Source organism: Callorhinus ursinus, unplaced genomic scaffold (genome assembly GCF_003265705.2).
Source record: "Callorhinus ursinus isolate GAN/ISIS: 27379988/994484 unplaced genomic scaffold, GSC_fseal_2.0 scaffold5, whole genome shotgun sequence".
Classification (NCBI taxonomy): domain Eukaryota; kingdom Metazoa; phylum Chordata; class Mammalia; order Carnivora; family Otariidae; genus Callorhinus; species Callorhinus ursinus.
The window spans coordinates 62425806-62453793 of record NW_027397067.1 but is presented as its reverse complement, the minus strand read 5'-3'; the positions used below and the strand labels follow the sequence as shown (position 1 = coordinate 62453793).

Here is a 27988-nt window from a genome sequence, read left to right as displayed (position 1 = left end):
CCAACGAGTGAAGTCTATATTGCCCCAGAGCATCAGAAGCCTTTCAAAAGCCTGGATGGAGCACACCTTCCTCCCCAACCTTATCCCTGGCCACTGCCTTTCCCCCAGTGCTTCGCCCCAGCCACACTGACCCTGAAGGTCCTAGAATGTGCAGACCTTGCTCCCATCTCCATGCCTTTCCCTTGCAGCATGACCCCGCCCCTTCCTGCCCTTCCCCCTCCTTATGATCACTCCACTGAATTCCGTAGGCTTACCAAGGAAAGCCTTCCTTTGACTTCAAATTCGAGGGAATTGTTGCCCTTCTCGTACATTCCCATTGCAAGTTCTGTTTTTGACTGTATTCTAGGTACAAGGTCTAGTTGAAAGAAATAAAATGGTCTATGAAAAAGCTATAAATCAGTGATGCAATCCAGCACATCACTGTCTCCAGCTCAAACACACCTAAGAGCCCGGTCCCAGGATAGAAGTTCCCTAATCCTTCTCCCTCAGACTTCCCTGCAGATCACCTGACCTACTGGCTAAGCCCTGTGGGAGCTAGAGGCTCCGTCCTGCACCTGGGATCTCCTTCCACACCTCCTTCATTTGGGAGACTCCTGCTCATCCTTTATATCTCATCTCAAATGCAACATTCCTTAGGAAGCTTTCCCTGCTTCCCGGAAGTATGTTGGTCCTTCTCATCTCGGTTCTCCAACATCACTTTGTATCTGAGAACTTATCTGGTTGATTGTTTATCTTTGCTTGCCTGTCTCTCCCACCTGACTCAGTCTTTCTAGGATAGAGACTTATCTTGTAAGGCATGAATAGGACTGCTTGTGTATTCTCAGTGCTCTGCAAATGTCTGGCACAAGATAGACCAGTGCTTCCAACACCTGCTAATTAATCATCAGAATCAACCACATGTCACTTAAAAATCCATATGCCCGTGCTTCATCTCAAAAGATCCTGCTTCTATAAGCCTAAGATAGGGTTTCGGCATCTCTATTTTTCAAATGCTCCCCAGATAATTCCGATGTGCAACCAAGATTTAGAAACACTGTAGGAGGCCCTTACTAAAGTTTGTTAGTGATGGAATTATCCATCCTCTAGCCCTGGGCATGACCCACTGCTTTTCTAGATAAACCTGAGGTACCTTGATTGGACTGCCTTGGTCCTTTCTGGCTAGATACACACCCTCTACCTATCTACATGTCGATATCACTGCACTAATAGTAAGCAGTGTATGTACTTATGGGCTCTGTTGTTGTGTGTGGCCATCTCCGTGTATAATGGGAGGTAGAGAAGAACATGACGGGTGTGTAATTGCAGTAAGAATAATGGCAGAGACTTTCAGGCACACCTCGTCTTCCCTGTCCAATGTTCCCAAGATATCATGCCCATACCTTTACAACAACATCCCTTAACTTTCCTGGTGTGAGCATATCTGTGCTTAAACCAGACTGCCCCTGCTAGACTCCCTGAAGGAAGGACTATTCTCTTTGGTGCCATAATCTCAATTCCTATCCCAGTGCCTGCCACATAATAAGTACTCAATAAAGGTTTGATGACTCCCTGACTCCATGCAGACTGAATGTCTGAATGAATAAATGAGTGAATGAGAGGATTTGGATAGGTGGAAAGGAGGAAGAAGAATATTCCTACAGGAGTGGGGATTCAGAATCAAGGCATTCACGTGTTTAGAGAAGAAAATGAGATTGGTGCATGCATGAGAAAACTAGATAAGAGTTTTTGAAGATAGCTCCTCCTCTTTGGAGAAAGTTGGAGGCCTTTGTGGTTCCTTCCAATGAGATTCTAACAGTGGACTGCTGTACTGTGCAGGAGGGAGCTGTCCTGGGAGTCAAGTAGAGTTATTCCGAACTCTGCCATAGAATTTCTATGTTGCTATCAATAAAGGGAAGAAAGAAAATGAAAGGGAATATTTACTTAGTATCTTTTTTGTGCCTGGCGCTTTGCATATGCTGTGTCCCTGGACAGCAGTGACAGCTTCTTGTGCTATTTACTGTCACCTTTCTGCTGATGGAAATGAAAGTAAAAGAGTTTAAATGACTCTAACAACTTGTTTTTTTTCCTGTGTACTTTGCTGCTTCCATTCACTTAAGCTATCTGGGTGTCTGTTTCTGTGACTTGAAAATGAATGGATTGTATTAGATTACATCTTAGGTCTTTTTGGCTCTAAAATCAATGGGTTTACCTTTGCTGTGGGGTTTCTCAAGCTTGAGGTAACGTCCTTTGAAGCCTGTCTATTACTTAGTACCACACTACTCACCATTCAATAATTGCTTACTAAATGCAAGAACTGAGTTTAATCACCTGGGTAGCTCTGGGAGATAAAGACAGTATAACATTTGGCTCTAGTTAAAAAAGGTTTGCTCACCATACCTGAAGAAACCTTGAATATTCTTGTTCCTTCACTTTTGCCCGTAATTTGTTCTCCACTTATCAAAATTCTACTCTGTCTTCAAAGTCTAACTTGATTCTCCTCTTCCATGAAGGCTTCTCTGGCTGCCAATGAACCAGGCAACATGGGAAGAAGGATGGGATTATTGCAGTTGATTTACCGATGGAGTCAGTCACATCTAAACCTTGGGCTGCTCCATAATTAGGGAATGGATGATGGGAGGCAACCTCAGGGTCCAATACATTTCCTCAAGGGGATTTAACGAAAGAAGAGTCCAAAATTGCTCTTCCTAGAATCTCTGGGCTTTAAAAGACCTCATTATCACCTTAGAAACAAAATGACTGTATCTAATTTAAAAATCTCTATCACCTCTAGCTTTTACAATTCTTTACACACTTTTCACAACCAACCTCTGCCACCACATACCATTAAATCTACATGCACCCAGCTCCCTCACATGGAAAACGTCCCTCCACCTGGGGGTAGTACTGGAAAATCACTGAAGAGGATTGACTTTATGCATTACATCTCTGCTTGAGGACATCCTGAAGAGGTCAGGTCACCATCCGTGCAAGCAGAATCACCTGCCTTATGGAAACATGTCTTCTTTTGAATATACCTTTGCTCATCCTTAGTAGAACAAGATGGAATTAGCATTACATAGCCACGACGAACGAAACTGAAGTGCTTACTCCCAAGTATACACACATATGATGTCCGACGTGCAACACAGATGACTAAGGAATATGTTAAATATTCCGGCTCATCATGGTATATGAATCACAGTGAATGACTGCTCCTGGGAGCTTTAAAATCAGACAACAATTTTTTTGTCCTTTGAAGGTTATCATTTAACATTTGCTCACTTTTGTGACCCTGACAGAACAAGTCATTTGGTAAATATTTGTTGACTAAATCCAACAATCAATGGATTCATCTCTCTTTTATTTTTCTCTCCCCTAATATGACTCTGAAAATGTGTCATCAATATAATAAACACATTAATTTAACACTGGAAAACCTGAGTCACATAATGGAAGAAACCTGTGTCCCCAGGGCTTTGCTAATGTTTCTGTAGTTATACTTGCAATTCATCTGTTTTTACATGCCTCTCTCCTCCACTGGTCATGTGTTTTTTAAGGGAGGTGACTGTCTTACTCATCTCTGTATCATCAACATTTATTACAGTGCTCAGCTCATAAGTTTAGTAGTTGTTTATTAAATGAGTGAGTAAATATATTTCTAAAATGATTGCTGTGCCTACATTGACTTCCTGGCCCCTCCTCATCCCTGTTCTAGTATTTTTTTTAGAATTCTCAGCTACTTCTCTGTTGTATTTAGACAAGCAGCTTGTTGGAAAATTAAAAGTAAATCCCTCTTACAAAAAGTAGAAACTCTTGATAGAAATGATTTTTATTTTTTTTTTTAAACAATCACTTGGCCAATTTTTTTTTTAAGATTTTATTTATTTATTTGACACAGAGAGAGAGAGAGAGAGAGCACAAGTAGGCAGGCAGGCAGGCAGAGGCAGAGGGAGAAGCAGGCTCCCCGCTGAGCAGGGAGCCCGATGTGGGGCTCGATCCCAGGACCCTGGGATCATGACCTGAGCCGAAGGCAGACGCTTAACCGACTGAGCCACCCAGGCGCCCCGATAGAAATGATTTTTAAATGTCTTTTAAATCGTAAAATCATAATGCCTGAAGGAACATCACAAATCTTTCAAACATAAATAATATATTGAGAAACCTACCCAGCAATAAGGTGAAATTGGTGTATCTGTTTTATAAAGAATATGTATGCTATATTAAAATGAATATGTAGATAAAACATATGAACAATGAATAGACAGGAGAAATTAAAATGCAAGGGACAAGCATATGGGAAATCTTTCATACAGATATTGGGGGGTGTGGGGGGTCTAAGAGCTCTCATGCTCTGTTCATAGGAATACAGACTGGTGCTGCCACTCTGAAGAGCTAGCTGGCATTACTGACTTTATATGCATATAACCCAAGATCCTGAGTGAATACCCCAAAGAAATTCTCACATAACATCGGAGCAGCTAAGAGAATTTGGCAGGGAGTCAGAGGCAATCTGAGCATCCATCAATTGGAGCATGAATAGATAAAATATGATGCACACATCCCAGGAAATTTAGTATGGCAGTACAAGCTACAAATCAGATTTTCACATAGCAACAGTACTTATTGAGACACATGATACAAGCCCATTTATGTAAATGAATAATACATGTACACAAAGCAAAAGATATTTTGCAATAACATATACAACCCAAAACAAAGCAATCCACTTTAAATACATGATGATGGTAATCTATAATGGGAAGGGGTTAGGAATATGGACTAATAATGATAATAGTGAAAACTGGGAATAAATAATTTTAAAATAAGAGGGAGCCCATATGGCCCATAGATGAAAATGTTCCATGAACTAAGCAATATGATCAACTCAAGCCCAGTACTGGAGGTCCAAAAGAAAAAATTAAACAAAAAGAAAAAAAAGGTTAAAACTTGCTAGTAATAGAATTAATGTAAATTAAAACCATAGGGTAACTTTCTCACTTACCAAAATCATAAAAGATGTATTTTACTTGAACCAATAGCCCCATTTTGTCATTTAATGATAATGATCAGCACTGCTATTTAACTTTAATTCTGTAGGTATAATCCTATATAGTTAAGCAAAAGAAAAAAATTAAAGGTATAAAAATTAAAAAGAAGTAATATTTATTATTTTACTGTATATTTGAAAAACCAAAGAGAATCAACTGAAAAAGATTTTTAAATTTTTTGTACCTTTTTTTTGGTAATTTTTTATATTACAAAGAATAAGGCAAATTTGCTAAGAAGACAGGGCACACATTTCAAATCCTCAAATTAGTAGCCCTTCAGGTAGAATCAAAACTAGTTTGTAGTTATAAAGAAAAAAGTCTCCAACCACAATGGGACAAAAACAAAAACAAACTTACCATTAGTGTTTAAGATCTAGAGAAAGAAAATAAAGAGGCCATGTTTAGGCGAAAGCCTTGAGCAATGGAATGCAGAAAGGGCCACCTGACGGAATACACACAGCCCCCCCCCCCCCCCCCCCCCCGGAAGATCCACCTCAAAATATCCATAGGCCCCAAATAACCAATGGGCTACTTACAAGTAAGCATAGTTCCCAAAAAAGGGAAGATTCCCTATGTCACCCTACCTCCTCATCTTCCCCCTTTTAAAAGCAGCCCCCACCCACCACCTCATGGCAAACAGCCTCTCCACTACTGTCCTGCCCACAGCTCCCTTGGGGTGTATTCAATACACTTCTATCCCCTTTGTTCTACCTTGGGTGAATTCTTTCACCGTCCATGACACGGCTTCTACCCAATTGTCACCCCACATTTTGGGGTCCCCATCCAATCTAGAGACACCCCATTTAGCCACCACAGAAAACCGTAAGATTCTTCTGAGAGACAAAATGAAGACTTGATCAAATGACAAGGCATATCATGATCCTGGATGGAAAGAATTGATGTCAGTACTTTCTAAATCACTCTATAAGTGTAGTGTCATTTTAGTAAATATACCAACAGGTTTATTTGGGAAACAAAGAGCAAATTCCAAAGCCAATACAAAAGAATAAATAAGGATATCCACGGCAATTCTAAAAAAGAGGAGTACTGAGAAGGGCCAACCTTTAATAGATGTTAACATATTGTATAAAGCCAAATAATTTGCAAACTATATCACAGGTAGATGAATAGAAAGACCCAGGAAACAGAAAACAACTCAAAAAAATGGTCCCTGTGTAGACATTAAGTATATGATAAAGGTGGCATTTCAAATTAGTGAGGAATAGAAGGATTATTTAATAAATGATACAAAATAACTAGATGGTCACTGAAAGAAAAGTCTAGTTGAATGAAACCATAAAAGTGCAAGAAAACATTATCGTGATTTTTTTATACATAATCTCTAAGGGGCAAAGGTCTTCCTAAACATGACATAAAAACCAGAAGTAATGAAACAAAAAAATGTGAAAATTTGACAATAAAAAATTGGGACACATCAAAATCCACAGTAACCAAAGTCAGAATTCTCAAGGGCAAAATGAGAAAAAGATTTGCAATTTATATCTTAGAAAACAAGGACCAATTCCCCAAATATATAAAAAACTCCCATAAACATTAAGAAAAAGATCAACAATCCAATAGAAAAATTAAAGGGGTATTTAGAGAAAAAATAATAGCCCTTAAATATATATAATTATGTTCAAATGTTTTAGAAGATAAATGCAAATAAAAATTACAGTGAGATACCATCCCCCCCCAACATATTAGGAAATACTTTAAACACTTGTTAATACATGGGTTGTCAAGAATGTAGGGAAACAGCCATTTTCCTACACTGCTGGTAAGAATGTAAATTGGTAGCACCTCTAGGGAGAACAATTCATCAGTAGCTATCAAAATTACAATTGCAAATATTTTTGACACAGAAATCGCACATCTACATATTCCTTCTACAAAAATACCTGGACAAGTATAGTCACTGCTACCCCATTTCTAAGAGCAAAGATTGCAAACTATTGTTTCCAATCCTCCGCTGAAAATGTGTTCTCTTCCTTTATTGCCTTGGGCATAGTAACAATGAGGAGTTTCAAGTTAGTCTCTGAATTCCTGGGACCCCTGTGGATCTGTGTTTATTTCCTTTTGTTTCTATTAATTTTTCTTCAGGTGGTCAGGATTCCTTAACGTGCCTGTTGTTTGGTTGGCTGGTTTTGGTGGCTGGGCTTTCTATTTGTAAAATTGTTTCTAAAAATAATGTGAAGCCGATTGTGGTTACATTCCAAGAGCTATTAGCAATCTTGAATCATCTCATTCCAATTTCAGGAATTAAGAGATGGTGATCAGTCCCTGTGACGGCTTGCCACTTAGGATTCATTCATTTTTGGGGTTTATCCCTTTGGAGTCCCAGCCTAAAGTTGAGGGGTCACCTTGGAGTGTCCATAACTCCTTGTGGTCCCATGAGGTTGTCACAAAGTCCTCCGCATTCTTCTTGCCCGGGTCTAAAACACCCTCAGAGGTTGGGCTCACAGTCTTTGGGTCTCCACTCCCCTCAACTCCTCACCAAGTAATTCCTTCTCTCTGTTTAACCCTCCACTACTTCAGGTAGATATAAATAGATATAGATATAGATATAGATATAGATATAGATATAGATATAGATATAGATATAGATATAGATATAGATACAGATATAGATATAGATATAGATAGATAGATATAACATTTAGCTAGCTTTTCTGGTTGTCCTCATGGAAATTATTCCATATTATCTTGTGTGATGACCAGGAACAAAATTCAAAAAAACCCTACATGTTCATCAATCAATAAATGATGGTGCATTTATACAACAGAATAAATTATTGTGTATTTATGGTTAAATAACAAAAATGTTAAGTAAATGGTGGTACATTTATATAATAGAATGCTATTTGGTACAGAGAGTCTATTTTTTAGGTGCTGATATACACCAATCTTCAAAATATATTGTTTAGTGAAAAAGCAAGGTACAGAACAGTGGACATTGTATGCTATCATTTAGGCATAAATATCTCTAGAAGTATTCAAAATAATTTAATACTTGGATTGTTTGGAGCTTAGAAAAGTGAATAGCCAAGGCATGGAAGAGAGAAGAAAATTCTTCAGGTTTATCATTTTGTATATTTGAATTTTGAAACCAGTAATATATTATCTGTTCGATATAAAAGCAGATAAAATAAGCATTAAATAATAAAAAAAATGGGTAAAGCTATGTGTGTGAACCTATTTGTCACTGCAGTGTTTATAACAGCAAAAAATTAAAAGTGACCCAAATGTTCAACTGTAAGGAAACAGTTCATTATATCAGGTGTCACTGATGGCATATTCTGTGATAATATGAAGAATAAATATGGAAGCTATGTAGAAACATGGATACACTACTTTTCTATTGCTGTGTAATAAATTAACACAAACTTAGCAGCATAAAACATCATTTGTTTTCTCATAGCTGTGTAGATCAGAAGTCTCACGTGGTGAAGCTGGGTTCTCTGTTCAAGGCTTCACAAGGTTGAAATCAATGAAATTGTCAGGTGAGATGAGTTCTCATCTTAGAATTCTGCCTTCCTCAATGGAAAATGCATATTTTTAAAGAAAGAAAATAGCAATGACTCTTAAACATATGCAAAGATATTCAATCTTACAAGTAAGAGAAATTATAGTGAAGTACCCTTTTCATCAGTCAGACAGAAAAGGTTTTAAAAATTTGCTTACACACTGGAATGGCAAAGGTGTAAAGAGGCAGATGCTTTCTTACATCCTTCTAACTTGTATTAAAATACCGCATATAGCAATATACATAAACTATGATAACAACCAGGAAAAGGAGGTGTGTGTGTATGTGTGTGTGTGTGTGTGTGTGTGTGTGTGAGAAAGAGAATAAAAGAGAGAGTACAAAAATATTAATAGTCACATAAAAGAATTTGGGTGACTTAATTTTTTGTTAATTTTGAGATTTCTAAGTAAGAAATCTCAAATTTTGTTTTTGAAATTTTCTTCTATCATCAAAATTGTATTTACGGAGGAAGAACAGTAACTTTTTGGTCTCTTTCTGTTTACCACTGCACACACAAAAACAAGTAGATTTATTGCACTGTTCCAGATCATTGTTATTTGTTGGTATTGCTGAGATTAGGACATAGGGCCCAACCCCAGGTCCTGTATATGCCATGGTGTCCCGTGTCTTGCTGGAAAACTCCAGGCGTAGGAGAGTATGACAATTATGGGATACCTATTAACTTCTGTGTGCTCACTACTTACTAGGTACATTTATGTCTAGTTAACCTTCACAATGATCCTATACGATAAATTTTATTTCATATTATCACTGGGTTTTCAATCCCAGCTCTGATCCAGAAAAGCCGTGGGACTTGGCAAGGATTCCGCCCCTCCTCGCTCCATTTCCTCTTTTGTAAGATGGAATAAGAGTCATGAGAGTTGTGTATAAAATGAACCAGATACCTTTGATACCTGCCTATATCCTCCAGCACTTAACCACACCCATACATACTTAGTCAACTTCCAACTGCCAGCACCTTTGACTCATTGTCGGAGGTTTTTTCCTCCAACTACGAGACCCCTTCTGTTCATATATGGGAAAGTCTGGAAGTTCTGGAAGAATTAATGTATCCTCCCTTCTTCCAACAGTGCTTAATCAATGAATAACTGGGGAGTGTGCAGACAGTCACTGAGCTACCTCAGCCCCTGGGCAAAATGACTGAGATGCTTGTTCTATTCAATTTCCCACTGTTCCCCAGCAGTATTAAGTTCCATTTATTCTCAGAGTAATTCCCTTGACAATATACTGGTTTTTTTTTTTTGTAGTAAGAACATCTAACACGAGATCTACCCTTTTAATGAATTTTTGAAAGTACAGTACAGTATTGTTGACTACAGACATGATGTTGTACAGCAGATCTCTAGAATTTATTCATCATGAATAACAGAAACCTTATAACCATTGAACAACTCCCCATTTCCCCCTTCCCTAAACCCTTAGCAGTCATCTTTCTACTCTTTGCTTCCATGGCCTTAGCTATTTTAGATATCTCATATAAGTAGAATTATAAAGTATTTGTCCTTCTATGACTGGCTCATTTCACTTAGCATAAAATCCTCTAGGTCCATCTGTGTTGTTCCATATTGCAAGATTTTCTTATTTTTAAGGCTGAATAATATTCCATTGTATATATACTACATATTCTTTATCCATTCATCTGTCAATGGACATTTGGGTTGTTTCCACATCTTGACTATTGTGACTAGTGCTTCAGGGAATATGATTTTAATCAAGGTGTTGGTCAGGGCTATGGTCTCATCTGAAGACTTGACTAGGAGAGGATCGGCTTCCATACACACAGGCTTGTTGGAAAAATTCAGTTTTCCAGCAGTTACTGGGCTGAGGGCCTGTTTCCAGCTGGCTATTGGCTAGAAATGTTTCTTAGTTCCTTGCCACATGCACCTTCCTAATATGGCAGTATGCAAATTGAGAAGGCAATAGAGAGAATCTGCTAGGAAGATGGAAGTCATAATTTTACATAACCCAATTACAGAAGTGATATCCCATCATCTTTTCCTTATTCTAATGGTTAGAAGCAAGTCAAAGGGTGAGCCCACATTCAATGGGAAGAGACTGAATGAGGGTGTAACTGCCAGGAGGCAGGGACAATTGGAAGACATATTGCAATATACCTGTTACACTAGTGAGTTTTAGATCATTCTGATAGGAAAGAAAGCCTAGATCTTTCAGAAAAAAGTCCTTTTTGGCTTCTTTGAGGCACTCTTGGAATCTTAATAGGAGATTTCCCTCATGAAATTAGCTTTTCCTTAGGTAAATATATTCTAAGAATGTAAGATGGCTCTAAAACTTTATGGGTAACAATAAGAAGACAAGAAGGAAATCAAAGTTATTCATGACTAGTTGAATTGCAGAAAACTGGGAGAGTATATTCAGTATTGGTGGACCAATCTGGATAATGGATATTGACAAAGTTAAATCAACATATATGCATTGAACATACTCTTTTGTATATAGTAGGAACTTAATACTTATTTGGAAAGAAATAAAATAGAATTAGATTTAAATGTATAGATTTCAATTATCTTTGCTGATATTGTCCATGCTTTAACTTTTACCAAGAGCCATTCTGCTTCTGCTTCCAAATGTGATGAAGAAGAACTTGTTCCTTAAAGTAGAAATAAAATTGACTATAAAAAGCAGAGTCCATGCTATTATTACTCACTCCTGACAGAGCTGTGCTTATAAAATACAAAGGGCTTCCTTCTCCCTAATCTGAGGGGATGTTCCAGTCCACCAAGTGAAAAATAAAGCTACCTTCAACAGCTGCCAAGGAGTTAAGAAGCTGGGTATGAAATTGTGTCTCCCTCATTACCTGCAATGCATGGCTGAGTTCATTCGAAGTAATGCCTGGAAATCCTCTACTAAAACAATCACAAGGTAGGTTGGGAGTTTATGCCTTTTGACCAGGTCCACAACCCACATCTGCCACAGAGAATTTTAATTGATATTATTCTAGAGAACAGTTCCTATGCTAGTATTAAATCAGAAAAAAAGGCAATTTACACTGCATTATTCATCATTCCAGCATAAATGAAAATAGAATGGATTTAGAGTAGAAAACTACTTTTCAGCAGGGAGAAGGCTTCTATATAAACAGACTATCAACTACCAGCTTTAAGGTTTGGGCCCCATATACAAAATATATATGACAAATGAATAAAAATGTTATTTCTAAATCACCTTTTCCATAGCACAAATAAGGCAACTGTTTTTTCTTTGTACTATGATTTGAAAGCACTGCTTTTATTTTTATAACATTAGAATATTAATTATCAAGCCATTGGAAAAAAATATATATATATAAAGAGAGAGAGAGAGAGAGAGAAAATCTTACTGAAAGTTTTAACTACTTCGCTTATACATTATATGTCTTAGTGATCTGCTTCCTACTTTGTCTTTGTTTTTATTGTGTCTTTCCAGGCAATGGAGAACTGTAATGGACTCTGAGTCAAGAATGTAATTATTCAGATATGTAGGATTTTTTCTTCTTAGAATTTACCATAGAAGTTCCTTTTGCCCACTTTTCAAGAATGTAAGAGAAAAGGCAAGGGGATTTGACATTTATTGAGCATCTACTATGTGTCAAACATTTTTTAAATTTTTTTATTGTTATGTTAATCACCATACCCTACATCATTAGTTCTTGATGTAGTGTTCCATGATTCATTGTTTGTACAAAACACCCAGTGCTCCATGCAGAATGTGCCCTCTTTAATACCCATCACCAGGCTAACCCATCCCCCCACCCTCCTCCCCTCTAGAACCCTGTTTGTTTTTCAGAGTCCATCGTCTCTCATGGTTCATCTCCCCCTCTGACTTACTCCCCTTCATTCTTCCCCTCCTGCTATCTTCTTCTTTTTCTTTTTTCTTAACATATGCTGCATTATTTGTTTCAGAAGTACAGATTTGTGATTCAAAAGTCTTGCACAATTCACAGCGCTCACCATAGCACATACCCTACCCAATGTCTATCACCCAGCCACCCCATCCCTCCCTCCCCCACCACCCCAGCAACACTCAGTTTGTTTCCTGAGATTAAGAATTCCTCATATCAGTGAGGTCATATGATACATGTCTTTCTCTGATTGACTTATTTCACTCAGCATAACACCCTCCAGTTCCATCCACGTCGTTGCAAATGGCAAGATCTCATTCCTTTTGATGGCTGCATAATATTCCATTGTGTATATATACCACCTCTTCTTTATCCATTCATCTGTCCATGGACATCTTGGCTCTTTCCACAGTTTGGCTATTGTGGACATTGCTGCTATAAACATTGGGGTGCAAATACCCCTTCGGATCCCTACATTTGTATCTTTGTGGTAAATACCCAGTAGTGCAATTGCTGGATCGTATGGTAGCTCTATTTTCAACTGTTTGAGGAACCTCCACACTGTTTTCCAGAGTGGCTGCACAAGCTTGCATTCCCACCAACAGTGTAGGAGGGTTCCCCTTTCTCCACATCCCTGCCAACATCTGTGGTTTCCTGACTTGTTAATTTTAGCCATTCTGACCGGTGTGAGGTGGTATCTCATTGAGGTTTTGATTTGGAGTTCCCTGATGCCAAGCGATGTTGAGCACTTTTTCATGTGTCTGTTGGCCATTTGGATGTCTTCTTTGGAAAAATGTCTCTTCATGTCTTCTGCCTATTTCTTGATTGGATTATTTGTTCTTCGGGTGTTGAGTATGATAAGTTCTTTATAGATTTTGGATACTAGCCCTTTATCTGATATGTCATTTGCAAATATTTTCTCCCATTCTATCGGTTGTCTTTTGGTTTTGTGGACTGTTTCTTTTGCTGTGCAAAAGTTTTTATCTCGATGAAATCCCAATAGTTCATTTTTGCCCTTGCTTCCCTTGCCTTTGGCGATGTTTCTAGGAAGAAGTTGCTGTGGCTGAGGTCGAAGAGGTTGCTGCCTGTGTTCTCTTTTAGGATTTTGATGGACTCCTGTCTCACGTTTAGGTCTTTCAACCACTTGGAGTCTCTTTTTGTGTGTGGTGTAAGGAAATGGTCCAGTTTCATTCTTCTGCATGTGGCTGTCCTATTTTCCCAACACCATTTGTTGAAGAGACTGTCTTTTTTCCATTGGACATTCTTTCCTGCTTTGTCAAAGATTAGTTGACCATAGAGTTGAGGGTCCACTTCTGGGCTCTCGATTCTGTTCCACTGATCTATGTGTCTGTTTTTGTGCCAGTACCACACTGTCTTGATGATGACAGCTTTGTAATAGAGCTGGAAGTCCGGAATTGTGCTGCTGCCAGCTTTGCTTTTCTTTTTCAGTGTTCCTCTGGCTATTCGGGGTCTCTTCTGGTTCCATACAAATTTTAGGATTATTTATTCCATTTCTTTGAAAAAAGTGGATGGTGTTTTGATGGGGATTGCATTGAATGTGTAGATTACTCTAGGTAGCATTGACATCTTCACAATGCTTGTTTTTCCAATCCATAAACATGGAACGTTTTTCCATTTCTTTGTGTCTTCTTCAATTTCTTTCATGAGTATTTTATAGTTTTCTGAGTACACATCCTTTGCCTCTTTGGTTAAATTTATTCCTAGGTATTTTATGGTTTTGGGTGCAATTGTAAATGGGATCGACTCCTTGATTTGTCTCTCTTCTGTCTTGTTGTTGGTGTATAGGAATGCCACTGATTTCTGTGCATTGATTTTATAGCCTGCTACTTGACTGAATTCCTGTATGAGTTCTAGCAGTTTTGGGGTGGAGTCTATTGGGTTTTCCACAAACAGTATCATATAATCTGCTAGGAGTGAGAGTTTGACTTCCTCTTTGCCGATTTGGATGCCTTTGATTTCTTTTTGTTGTCTGATTGCTGTGGCTAGGACTTCTAATACTATGTTGAATAGCAGTGGTGATAGTGGACATCCCTGCTGCATTCCTGACCTTAGGGGGAAAGCTCTCAGCGTTTCTCCATTGAGAATGATATTTGCTGTAGGTTTTTCATAGATGGCCTTTATGATATTGAGGTATGTACCCTCTATCCCTATACTCTGAAGAGTTTTGATGAAGAAAGGATGCTGTACTTTGTGAAATGCTTTTTCTGCATCTATTGAGAGGACCATATGATTCTTGTTCTTTCTTTTGTTAATGTATTGTATCACGTTGATTGATTTGCGGATGTTGAACCAGCCTTTCAGCCCAGGGATAAATCCCACTTGGTCGTGGTGAATAATCCTTTTAAGGTACTGTTGGATCCTACTGGCTAGTATTTTGGTGAGAATTTTTGCATCCATGTTCATCAAGGATATTGGTGTGTAATTCTCCTTTTTGATGGGGTCTTTTTCTGGTTTTGGGATCAAGGTAATGGTGCCCTCATAAAATAGGTTTGGAAGTTTTCCTTCCATTTCTATTTTTTGGAACAGTTTCAGGAGAATAGGTATTAATTCTTCTTTAAATGTCGGATAGAATTCCCCTGGGAAGCCATCTGGCCCTGGGCTTTTGTTGTTGGGAGATTTTTGATGACTGCTTCAATTTCCTTAGTGGTTATAGGTCTGTTCAGGCTTTCTATTTCTTCCTGGTTCAATTTTGGTAGTTGATACATCTCTAGGAATGCACCCATTTCTTCCAGGTTATCTAATTTGCTGGCATAGAGTTGCTCATAATATGTTCTTATAATTGTTTGTATTTCTTTGGTGTTGGTTGTGATCTCTCCTCTTTCATTCATGATTTTGTTGATGTGGGTCATTTCTCTTTTCTTTTTGATAAGTCTGGCCAGGGGTTTATCAATCTTGTTAATTCTTTCAAAGAACCAGCTCCTAGTTTCATTGATCTGTTCTACTGTTCTTTTGGTTTCTATTTCATTGATTTCTGCTCTGATCTTTATTATTTCTCTTCTCCTGCTGGGGTTAGGCTTTATTTGCTGTTCTTTCTCCAGCTCCTTTAGGTGTAGGGTTAGGTTGTATATTTGAGACCTTTCTTGTTTCTTGAGAAAGGCTTGTATTGCTATATACTTTCCTCTCACGACTGCCTTTGCTGCATCCCAAAGATTTTGAACACTTGTGTTTTCATTTTCTTTGGTTTCCATGAATTTTTTTAATTCTTCTTTAATGTCCTGGTTGACCTATTCATTCTTTAGTAGGATGCTCTTTAGCCTCCATGTATTTGAGTTCTTTCCGACTTTCCTCTTGTGATTGAGTTCTAGTTTCAAAGCACTGTGGTCTGAAAATATGCAGGGAATAATCCCAATCTTTTGGTACCGGTTGAGACCTGATTTGTGACCTAGGATGTGATCTATTCTGGAGAATGTTCCATGGGCACTAGAGAAGAATGTGTATTCCATTGCTTTGGGATGGAATGTTCTGAATATGTCTGTGAAGTCCATTTGGTCCAGTGTGTCATTTAAAGTCTTTATTTCCTTGTTGATCTTTTGCTTAGATGACCTGTCCATTTCAGTCAGGGGGGTGTTAAAGTCCCCCACTATTATTGTATTGTTGTCAGTTTGTTTCTTCGCTTTTGTTATTAATTGCCGTATATAATTGGCTGCTGCCATGTTAGGGGCATAGATATTTACAATTGTTAGATCTTCTTGTTGGATATACCCTTTAAGTAGGATACAGTGCCCTTCCTCATCTCTTATTACAGTCTTTGGTTTAAAATCTAATTTGTCTGATATAAGGATTGCCACCCCAGCTTCCTTTTGGAGTCCATTAGCATGGTAAATGGTTTTCCACCCCCTCACTTTCAATCTGGGGGTGTCTTTGGGTCTAAAATGAGTCTCTTGCAGACAGCATATTGATGGGTCTTGTTTTTTAATCCAATCTGATAGCCTATGTCTTTTGATTGGGGCATTTAGCCCATTTACATTCAGGGTAACCGTTGAAAGGTATGAATTTAGTGACATTGTATTGCCTGTTAGGTGACTGTTACTGTATATTGTCCCTGTTCTTTTCTGATCTGTGCTGCTTTTAGGCTCTCTCTTTGCTTAGAGGACCCCTTTCAATATTTCTTGTAGGGCTGGTTTCGTGTTTGCAAATTCCTTTAGTTTTTGTTTGTCCTGGAAGCTTTTTAACTCTCCTTCAATTTTCAATGAGAGCCTAGTATATGGATATAGTATTCTTGGCTGCATATTTTTCTCATTTAGTGCTCTGAAGATATCATGCCAGTCCTTTCTGGCCTGCCGGGTCTCTGTGGATAGGTCTGTTGCCAATCTAATATTTCTAATATTTCTAATATGTAGGTTACATATCTCTTCTCCCGAGCTGCTTTCAGGATTTTCTTTTTGTCTCTGAGACTCGTAAGTTTTACTATTAGATGTCGGGGTGTTGACCTATGTTTATTGATTTCGAGAGGGGTCTGTGCCTCCTGGATTTTGATGCCTACTTCCATCATCACATTAGGGAAGTTCTGTGCTATTATTTGCTCCAATATACCTTCTGCCCCTCTCTCTCTTTCTTCTTCTTCTGGGATCCCAATTATTCTAATGTTGTTTCGTCTTATCGTATCACTTATCTCTCGAATTCTGCCCTCGTGATCCTGTAGTTGTTTCTCTCTTTTTCTCAGCCTCTTTATTTTCCATCATTTGGTCTTCTATATCGCTCATTCCCTCTTCTGCCTCATTTATCCTAGCAGTTAGTGCCCCATTTTTGATTGCACCTCATTAATAGCCTTTTTGATTTCGACTTGGTTAGATTTTAGTTCTTTTATTTCTCCAGAAAGGGTTTCTCTAATAACGTCCACGCTTTTTTCAAGCCCAGCTAGTATCTTTAAAGTCATGACTCTGAACTCTAGGTCCGACATCGTACTAATGTCTGTATTGAGTAGGTCCCTGGCTGACGGTACTATCTCTTGTTCTTTTTGCTGAGGTGATATTTTTCATCTTGTCATTTTGTCCAGAGGAGAATAGATGAATGAGAGAACAAAATGCTAACAGGTTAACAACGTTCCCAGCAAATATGCTCTATACAAATCAGAAAAGACCTGAAACCAGGGGAAAAGAAAGGGAAAGAAAAAGAAAGAGAAAAGAAAGAAAAAAAAAAGAAAAAGATAAAAACAAAAACAAAAACAAAAACAGAACAATACAAAAAAAACAGAATATGATCAAATATGATCAGGGTGGTGCATAGATCAGTGCCACACACTAGATTTTGGGCATATTTTGGTCTGTTAGAAAAAAGTGCCTCCTAAAATTTTAAAGGAAGAAAGTCTTATATATGTACAAAATAAGGGTTGATACAATGAAGGGATGGAAGATGACTGTAAAGATGAAAATTATAAGAGATTTTATAAAAGGAATTGATAAGATAAGAAGTTGTTTGAAAAAAGAAAGAAGATTTAAAAAAAAAAAAGGGAGAGCATGTGATCAGGCAGGAGACTAGAACAAAGCCATACCCTAGTGATTTAGGGTATATTTTGATCTGTTAGAAGAAACTGTATCTCAAAATTTTAAAGAGAGAACAACTTATATATATATGCCAAAAATAAGGATAGCTACTATGAAGGGATAAAATATGACTCTAAAAATGAAAAATAAAAAATGTTTTTTTAAAAAAAGGGATTGATAAGATGTTGGTTGAAAAAGGGAAAAAGAAAAATTAAAAAAAAAAACAGTTAAAAAAATTAACTTTGAAAAACTAATGAATCATGGTAAAAAAAAGCCATGAATTCTATGTGCAGTATTCCCCTAGCGCTGGAGTTCTCCCGTTCTCCTTGATCAGTAAACTTGGTCTTGGCTTGCTGGTTGTTCGTGCTGATCTTCTGGGGAAGGGGCCTGTTGCTGTGGTTCCCAAATGTCTTTGCCGGAGGCGGAATTGCCCCACCCCTGTCGGTCCGGGCTAAGCAAGCTCCTTGGGTTTGCTCTCAGGAGCTTTTGTTCCCTGCAAGCTCTGGTACAGCTTTGGAGGACCAGGGTGAAAATGGTGGCCTCCCAATCTCCACTCGGGGGAGCTGAGAACTTGGGCCCCCGCTCCTCAGTGCACCCCCAGAGAAAAGCAGTCACTCCCGTCTCCCTGGACTCCAGTCGGACTCCATGCTCACCCGGCCTGTGACCAAGTGTTTCTATCTCTGGCACCCGACCCCGTGCGGAGTCTCCAAACCCAGCAGATCCCGGCGGTGCTCTCCCGCGCCGCTCCTCCCGGGGGAGGGAGGGAAGTCTCCCCAGCTCTGGCGCTTGTTGGGTCCCTGCTGGAGGAGCAGTGGCCCGACTGGGCCGCGGATCACAGTTTATGGCCACCCCGAGCTGAGAGCCCGCGCCTCGGCTCCGTCTCTGCAGCCGGCTTCCCCACTCCGATCCCTGGGAGCTCTGCTGCACTCAGGCTCCCCTGGTCTTTCTGTGACCCCGAGGGTCCTGAGACCACACTGTCCCGCGAGGGTTCCATCCCCCGCTTAGCCACTGGAGCGACGTCCCTCAGCGGAACCGACTTCCAAAAGTTCCGATTTTGTGCTCCGCGGCTCTATCACTTGCCAGAAGTGGCAGACGGAGGCCCCCTCCCCCGCCGTCTATCCTCCCGAATATCGCCTCGGATTCACTTCGCACGTCCTACCTTCCAGTAAGTGGTCGCTTCTCCGTTCAGAGAGTTGTTGTTACTCTCTTCTTCGGTCTCCTGTTGAGTTCGTAGGTGTTCAGAATGGTTTGATCCCTATTCAGCTGAATTCCTGAGACCAGACGAAATCCAGGTCTCCTACTCCTCCGCCATCTTGCTCCGCCCTCTCGTGCCAACCATTTTTTGATGTACATACTTTCATTGATTGATCAGTCTTACAAATAATACTGTTATCCCAATATTATAAATGAGAAAACAGAGACTAGGAAACCATGGAAGGGAAGAAAACTAAAATTTGTTGAGCAAGTGAATATTAACATGAGATGCACTTCATATTTATACATTCATTTACACTTTACATATGCATCCCCTGTTACAGTTTTAAAAAACTTGGGCTCAGAGTTGTTAAATAATTTATACAATATCATACACTTAGTAATCAGGTAAGTTGAACTAGGATCTGAGTGGATCTGATTCATTGTATTTTTCCCAATTACATCAAAATACTTCAGCATAAAATTCTTTAAATGTAGCTGCTAGCAGAGGCACTGAAGAATTTAGATGGCTTCCAGCTCACGAGGGGAAGATTGCCACTTATAAAACTGTTGTGTTCCCCAGCAGGGAAAGGCATCTGGGAACATTTCCAGAATTAAATTCATCCATAATTAAATAAATAAAATTAATAAGAGTAAATATTAGAGGCATCTTTCTTGGTTCAACTGTATGGTCCAGTCAGGTCACAAAATGTACTCTATTATAATTTCTTTTCCTTCTTTTTTCTTCCTACTAAAACTGTTGAACATTCATTACTTCATTATACTTTGTTTTTTAACTCATCCATCTCTTCTTCTAGATTAGGAGTTCCTTGGGGGCAGATACCTTGATATATCCTAGCCATCTAATACCTGACACTTAGCAGATGCTCAATAAAAATCGAAGGAATGGATGACTGAATAAACAAATGAATTCATTAATAAGCAAACATGAAACAGGGTAGCAAGCCAAACTTATTACCTAGCTCTAGCAAACTTGGAATAGTCTAGAATATGGTGCTCACACTGAAGGTGATGTGATGCCTCAAGTGTATAACCTCGAGCTGTAGATTTAGCTTGGTGAGTACTTAGCCAGGACTCCGCTTACTTGAGTGGTACCCACCTCTGTCCCACCACCATTCAAGATGCTCCAATCTTGATCTCCAGTCACTGAGAGACTATGGTCTCTCTGACTCTATGATTCTCTAGGGCATACTCTCCCCTACTTCTTCTTCACTCCTCTGTTCCAAATATATGTTTTGTTTTGATGTTTGCAAAAATGTTAAATGTAGGCTTTCCTTCTGCTCAGAAGAATGCCTACAGATAATATGCAGAGGTTAAGAGCATGAGTTTCAAGTCAGATTAAATAGCTTCAGGCCTAACTATCATTTATTTATTAGCATGTGACCTTCAAAAAACAGTGTGTCTAAGTTTTAGCTTCTCTTACATAGATGGGGATAATCGAAGTACCTACCCCAGAGGATTACTGTAGAAATTATATGAGATGATGAAACAAATGCAGTGAGCATGGCTCCTAACACATTATTATTTTAATAATAGAATGAGAGTAAGAAAGTGCCTTTTTATTTGGCTGTCTGGTTTATAATTACTTAAGAATTAAAACCAAGAGAAAAGAGAAATCCCCTTCATCCTCCTAAAAAGCACTGAGTAGTCTGGTTGCAAGGACAGGAATATCAGTGGTTTGGCCCAACTTTAGATCTTCTGCCCATCCTGGCAATGAGAGTGAGTGCTATGGTTGTTGACCTGGGTATTGGGCCTTCTCAGGGGTCTGGGATGGGTGAGGGGGTGGAAAGGGGAGTGCTGTCACACCTAAACCACATAGACTGAGCGAGAGAGGAGGCAATAGCTAAAGGAAAATCAGAGCAGAAAAGAGCTGCTCTGCATCCCTACAGGACTAAACCCAACCAAGGATAACCGATGTAGGATGACCTTACCAACCAAGAGAAATGAAAGCACCTTCAAATGCCTGCTTTCTGCTAATAAAAGGCATAACTTCCCAAATTCAAACTGGTCACTAACCCCTATGGGAAGTATGCAAATAAAAGGACAGAATTGTGCAAATAAAAGGATGGATTTTCATCTGTGTGTGTCTGTCCTTGTTATAGTTTAATACAACCACATGTTGTCCCTTGTCTCAGGAAAGAATAAGTTAGAGTAAAAAAATTCAGACATAAATTGCCAATATTTCCTAACATAGCTTTTTCCAGAAGCTTTTATAAAAGTAGAAGTCATATTGATGCCAAGTTCCAAACAGCACTTAAATCAGGACATTTTGTCCTAGAGTCATTTACCCATGGGTGGTGGTGGTGGTGGTGGTGGTGGTGGTGTGTGTGTGTGTGTGTTTCAGTGGTGGTGATGTATGTGTGTATGTTTCAGTGTACCTGTATTTGTGTTTCGCTTATTCTCTTCCTTAACATTTCTCCTCATAAGAAATTTCTCCTCTCAATGGTCTTCTACCACTCAAGCCATCAAACATGGAGGAATGAACACAATACTTAATCAATGTAACTTTCTTCCTTGAATAGAACATCAGATATACAAGCAATTTTTTAATATGTTCACATGAAAAGAAAAATAGGCAAATGTAGAAGGTAATTATGGAGGTCACAGAAAGTTTCTTTTCTCCTTTTGTTTTTAAATGAAACGTACAGGGGTGCCTGGGTGGCTCAGTCAGTTGGGCGGCTGCCTTCGGCTCGGGTTGTGATCCCAGGGTCCTGGGATTGAGCCCTGCATCGGGCTCCCTGCTCAGCGGGAAGCCTGCTTCTCCCTCTGCCTGCCTCTCTGCCTACTAGTGCTTCTATCTCTCTGTCAAATAAATAAATAAAAAATCTTTAAAAAAAATAAAAAATAAATGAAATGTACATTTTCAAATTAAAAGACAATTCTGGGAAAATATTGGGATGACCATTAAAAAAGGATATGAAATATGAAAAGTTCAAGTAATAAATAATGAACACAAATAAATGACCTTCCAGCTTGTCAACCTCCAAGCCAAGCATTATATTCCAGGATTTGGAGTTAATAAGAAGACTGCAGAAACTGATACTGAGCCACACAGACAAAGAAATCTCACTTCATTCTATTGTGTTCTTAAAACATGGATATTTGCATGGCTAGAGAATTAGATAAGTAGACTGAAACATCATTTTATTTAATATGACTAATTCTGGAGAAGTACATCACAAGAAATGAAAACCTGGAACCCAATAGAGATGTTCCCAGTTCTGGGTTGGGCCTGTTTTCCCTGGAGGTTCTACAAGCCTACAGCCAACATTAAATATGTATTAAATAAAGATGTATTAAATAAAACAATGGTATCACTAAATGAAAATATTACTGGATATTGTAGACTACCTTTGGAAAAGCTTCTTACAAAAACATACCTCAATCATTTAACTTGACAGGCCAACTCCATTATTAAAAGTATATCTGTATCTTTCAACAAATCTTCACTCATATTGGTAGCTTCCTTCTTAGTTCCAAAAGAGAATACTATCACCATGTGCTTACTATAATAGAAGGGCTCTTATCATTGTGTTACAAGTGTCCTTCTTCCTTAAAATCCAACCTTATTCCTTTCTTAAAGTCTCAATATAATATAATGTAATATAAATATAATCAATTATGTATATTATAATATTAATAAAATATAACACGTTTATAATATTTATATTGTTATTTAGATTATATTTACTATTATTTATATATTTATTTATACCTTATAATAATATGTTTATAATTTTTGAAATATACAATGTAATATAACAATGTAACCTACAATTATTACTCACCAAATATAGTTATAATATATTAAAATATATAATATATTATATATTATTATCTACATATACATGCTTAATTATACCTTTATAGGACTGAATGGCAATAGGGTTGAAAAAGAGTTCCCACTGAGATTTAATTCAGGGTCATGGATTAGACATTGCAGTTGTAATCATTCCCCATTCACCAGTATCCCATTTACAAAGCCTATTCCTTGTGAATCTACCTCAGTTAGTTTCTTCTCTGAAGAGACTTCCATGCCCATACTCTTTACCGCCAGAAAGATAGAACAATTTTTTAAAATGCCACCAGTATTTTGTGTAATGAGCTTAAGTGCCAGTGAACGTATAATCAGATCATCGCTGTCTTGTGCCTGCCATCTTGTACAAACTCTTTTAGTTATACTTGTCACACTGCACTGTAGTTTGTTTAGTGCCAGTCTACACAGTGGGACTCTGACTTACCTGGGTGAAAAGCCATGTTATCCTCATTTTTGTTTCCAGTGGCAGATACAGTCTGAACCAGGCCACCACCAAGCCAGGGCACTTATCTCTTAGCTGCTAGGAGTCTTGGCTGCTGGTGGCCCATAGCGATCTTTCTCCAGAGAATTCTCTTTGACCACTAGGAGTCCAGAAATGCCCACAAGGAGAGCCCTCATCAAATGACTAGATGATTGAAGGGTACACAGACCCATTCTCTCGACTCAAGGTGGGACAAGTCTGTGGTCTTCATGCCCTGTAGCTCCCCTGGAGATCAGGTGAGGCAAGACTCAGCTGAATTCACATCTCTGCTTAGCTTCCTCCCCTGCCCAGATCTGCTTCCTTCACTCCTGAAAACACTCCATCAGCTAATCACTCATACACGAACCTCCATGTCAGGCTGTGCTTTTAGGCAATCTGACCTAAAACACCTCTAAGTGCACTGATTGCTGGGACAAATGGTCTGTCTCTCCTATTAAGCTCTGAGATCCACAAGAACAGAAAAAATGACTTATTTATCTCTTCATATCCAGTATCTAATTCAGTGCCTGACAGTAAACACTCAAAAAAAAGTTTGTAAATTTGAATTAATATGTGAATATATTTACCTCATTCCTTATTCTCTTCTTGGACAGAACAGATAAATCCTAGGAAAAGCAAGACATGGGTTTAAGGATTATCATTGCCATTATCATTTCATACCAACCTTTCTCTAAGACCAAATGAATATGAATTGTTGGGAGAAATAGTAAACTCTGAAATAAGGGGGGTAAAGACAAGCCTCCCCCAATTCTATCTTACAGTAACGTAGATAATGAAACAGTGGCACCTCATCAATTGAATGGATTCATTAATTGTAGCTAATGGCCAAACATCAAATTGAATTTTGTTTTGTTTTCTTTTTTAGCTTCCCCTGAGAATAATTTTTCCCTTCCTCACTTTCATCTTACACCCATATTAAATCAACATTAGGTTGGTAAATATCAAGACAACTCTAGGAAATAAAGATTTTCTCAGTTGCATTTTCTTGGTTGCAACACAGTATATCACCAGAGATTAAAACAAATATGGGACTCTGGTCTCTACTGTATCCCTTGGAAATGATCCTATTTCTCCTCACTAAGGAAGACAGATTAGACTCCACCAAATGAATTAACAAGGTCATCCAGAGGATAAGAACTCCAACATTAATCAAAAGCATGTACCTATATATATCTAAATTAATCTGAAGGCACACGTTTCTCCATCAGCGTATCTGCTCAGGCCTATGTCTTACTAATAAAGTAGCAGGATTTCTGTGGGCAGAAAATAGAACGATACTTTCAATGTTCTAATTATAATTCCTGTTACCGATCACCTCAAAGTTTGGCCAAGAAAGCATAAAAATAATTGACTCTTCACAAAAACATTTTGTTTTGAGGTAGACATAGTTTTCTGGTAAGAAAAGGCTCATTAGGTTTCTATTACTCAAACTGGTGTCAAATAGACAAGATACGATTCTTAACACAATGACAAAAAATTACTCAAATAACATCTCTAAGCAGATTCACTGTTTGGGAACACTGGTATTTGGTCAGCTCTTCTGGAAACCTCCAGCCATTGACTGTATTGCAATTACAGAGCTATGGACAAAACAAATGAGATGAGATCGTGCAGGAGAGGCATGGGATGGGCCCAGGAATTCTAAACAAAACTGGCCTTTAATATCGAATCTGCTGCCATTTCACCCAAGTGTGGGGCTGGAGACATTATGTTATCTCATCTATTTCTTACTATAACCCTGATAAGGCTGGATTTTTATCTTTATTTTACAAGTGATAACAGTTGTCTTTACAGATACTAGATCGCTTTTACGAAGTCACATGGCTACTAAGTAGCGCTGCTGGAATTCAAACCACAGACGATCTGTTCCAAAGCCCATCATCTTTTGACTTCATCACTATCAGGTTAGCTAGTATTCGCTAAGGGTTTATTTTTCACTGAGCTCTTAAATATCGGCATTTCTGTGACTCAGGGGAAAAAAGACACTTCTCTTTTTCTTTATGACACCAGCACTTACAATCCTATCACCCTTTTGATATATTACTTACTAGCTAACAACTAATACATGATCTGTTCTAAGAAGCAATTCTATATCCGAAGAGTGGGCGCCGTCTTCTTTGAAGTTATCAAAATGAGTTAGTAAAATGCAGTGGATGCTTTGAGGGCATGCTAAAGCTTTGGAATCTGTCAGCAAATGAAGAAAAATGAAGGCAATACCGGGCACCCTCGATTTTGTGGACAAAGCCCATAGCAGACACAGGCATGTTCATGACTCCATGGCTTCCAAAGCCCTGGGGAAGTTCAGAAATGATGCCTGGTTTCCTGAGTCAGAAAGAGAGTGTGGCCAGGTTCCCTGCTAGAGGAAGGTGGGGAGAAAACTGGGCTGCCATCCTCTGTTCTCTTTGTGAAGTGGTATATGAAGTATCTACTGTGAGTGAAGGATGTGAGACAGAAAGTGGTAGAGGTTAAATGGGTTTGGATTCACTGTCTTGGGGAATGGAAGAAAGGACTGATAGGTGACAGGGTGACAAGAATGCAAGCTCCATGAGGTCAAGGAATTTTTCTCCGTTGTGTCTCCTTAGTGTTTACACATAGTAGATGCTCACTAAATATTTGTGGAATAAGCAACCTTGGAGGAAATTCTTGAATTGGTTTTATAAATGGCAGTATCCAAGATATCATTTTGGAAATAAATTCTATTTGCAGTATTTCAATTAAATCAGCAACATCTCATGCCATATCATCTCTCTCTCTCTCAAGTTCCTCTTAATGCCAACCAAAGAGTCTTCATGCAGTTGAGGTCTGGACAAAATGAATATCAAGAGTGAATTGGAGGTATAAAGATTAGCCTGATGATTACCTATATAAGATGGTTACAGGTTACCTTCCCAGGCTTTGCCTTGGTGATGGTGAAGGGGTTTGTGAGTGCTGCGAAATGAGTGTATGTAGATGAGTCTGAAGTCCTTTGGGAACACAGCTAGCCACTTGGCAGGCGCTGGCCTGACTCTTACTTTTCTTCTCTAAGGGCGAGTTTCTCAGACGCTGCATCTGACCTATTCCCTTTCCCCTCATTCCAGAGTTTCCTGGTGCTCTCTCTGTGTTTTCTCCTTTTTTTTTTTTTTTGAGGTGTTTCTAGCAAGGCTCCAGAGGGTTGTCCCATCCTCCCCCAACAGCTACCCCTCAGTTTTAGGATACTGCTTTGCTGGAGATTCTTAACTTCTGTAGGAACCTACAGGACTCACCTGGCCTAGAGATGTTGCACATGTGATGATTTTAGGGCTTGAGATCTACCTTCTCCTTGGCCCTCCATGTCATCGACTTTTTATGACCTCCACTCCCTTAAGGCATCAGCTCCTGTGTGTTCAGCTCTTGCTTCTACCAGCGAAAATAGGAAGAAGGGGAACCAGCAATGTGATGTATTAGCCAAGTTGAAGCCTTCAAGTTATATTTGCAAAACTGACAAAGCACTTTATAATCTCCATATAAAAGCCAAGTTGAAACACTTATTAAATCTGTATAAAATATACAAATGAGTAAATTATTGCTAATGGCATGACTTTCTGTACTCTTCTTCAAAGCTAAACCAGAAAATTATTTTCATTTTTTTTAAAAGAGGTTTTTATTTACCTTTTTCAGACTCTCCCATGAGCCCCTAGAAGTTGACAAGGGCAGGATTTTATTTTATTATTATTTTTAAAGATTTTATTTATTTGACAGAGAGAGACACAGCAAGAGAGGGAACACAAGCAGGGGGAGTGGGAGAGGGAGAAGCAGGCTTCCCGCCAAGCACGGAGCCCGATGCGGAGCTCGATCCCAGGACCTTGGGATCATGACCCGAGCCGAAGGCAGACGCCTAACGACTGAGCCACCCAGGAGTCCCAAATTATTTTCATTTTAAACAACAGATTCGTTTATTGCATTATCCAGGATACCTCACTAATCCATTTCAGCTTTTTAGTATAATATGGTTCTATCTACATTTGTAAACAAAAGACTGAGCTGCAAGAGAAATGACGAGAAAAGCTAGGCCTGCATTTCAGAGTAACATGCAAAAACCATTAAACCAGAATTCATTTTAAACAAATTTCTGCTAGATAGTATGGGTTGAGCGTGATTACTAGTTCTAGGAACCCATTGCGAAACAAATAAAAGTTAAACATTGCCCTGGAAAATTGATACAAGTGAGTTGAATTCATTTATCTATTGAACAACAAATAGAGCTCAAATTTGGCAAGAAGAGTAGGATATCTGGGGAGGAGATGGTATCCCAAGGATGTAGATGAGAACAAGTTATGTTAAGAAAAGTAAAAGGTACAGAGATGGAATTTTACATAATTACTCAGAGTGTGGTAGATTTATATTATGTCAATTTAGCTCCACTGGAACTGAATTTCAAAAATTCCCTTGCCTGCATAGCTCCTGGTTGGCATGAAGTATCAGCCACACTCTTTGTGCATGCAGTAGGTGAAAGCAGGCAATGAGGCTCCTGGTAGCTTATACACACTGTTGCTTGTTGCTGGCTTCCCACCTTGGGGTAGCATCCTCTCCTCCAGTTCCTG

General features: G+C 38.8%; 1 long non-coding RNA gene across 1 annotated transcript in view; it reads right to left on the bottom strand.

Annotated features, from left to right (window-relative positions):
• The window catches only part of LOC141372760 (uncharacterized), a 30131-nt gene extending 3379 nt beyond the window's left edge, over positions 1 to 26752 (bottom strand). Inside the window, exons 1-2 of the long non-coding RNA XR_012378165.1 lie at positions 26672 to 26752; positions 23996 to 24034 (exon numbers count right to left, since the gene is read on the bottom strand). This is a non-coding gene — a long non-coding RNA (uncharacterized lncRNA). The remainder of the gene's footprint in view (positions 1 to 23995; positions 24035 to 26671) is intronic.
• Positions 26753 to 27988: the final 1236 nt, after the last annotated feature.